Here is a 540-nt window from a genome sequence, read left to right on the forward strand (position 1 = left end):
AGTGGAGACACTCCACACTGAGCGTGGGCTGAGCTGGCTGTACCTCCTGACTCTTCTAGGGGGTCAGTGCTGGGAGTTAGAGACCATGAGGAGGGAGGGAACGGGAGAGGTAGCAGCGGTGACCGAGACCCAGTGCCCTGACTGCTGTGTCTGTGTTTGCAGGTGTCTGGTGTGAGGAGAAGCTGGTGGAGTCTGGGGGAGACTTGGTGCAGCCTGGGGGTCTCTCAGAATCTCCTGTGCAGCCTCGGATTCACCTTCAGCAGCTACTACATGAGCTGGGTCCGCCAGGCCCCAGGGAAGGGGCTACAGTGGGTTGCATGGATTAGGTATGATGGTAGCACAAACTACGCGGACGCCGTGAAGGGCCGATTCACCATCTCCACAGACAACAGCAAGAACACGCTGTATCTGCAGATGAACAGCCTGAAGCCCGAGGACACGGCCTTGTATTACTGTGCGAGAGACACAGTGAGGGGATCAGGTGTGAGCCCAGATACAAACCCTGCAGGGACAGGAGGGGGCTGGGAGGGTCCACTGGGG

At 58.9% G+C, this 540-nt stretch overlaps 1 pseudogene across 1 annotated transcript in view; it reads left to right on the forward strand.

The window, feature by feature from the left end:
- Positions 1 to 25: 25 nt before the first annotated feature.
- LOC101624689 overlaps positions 26 to 540 on the forward strand; it is a 2,970-nt pseudogene continuing 2,455 nt past the window's right edge. The window contains exons 1-2 of the transcript XR_001146249.1: positions 26 to 62; positions 163 to 529. The product of XR_001146249.1 is annotated as an Ig heavy chain V-III region 23-like (transcript). The remainder of the gene's footprint in view (positions 63 to 162; positions 530 to 540) is intronic.

This window comes from Condylura cristata, unplaced genomic scaffold (genome assembly GCF_000260355.1).
Source record: "Condylura cristata isolate star-nosed mole 26May11 unplaced genomic scaffold, ConCri1.0 scaffold00704, whole genome shotgun sequence".
NCBI lineage: Eukaryota > Metazoa > Chordata > Mammalia > Eulipotyphla > Talpidae > Condylura > Condylura cristata.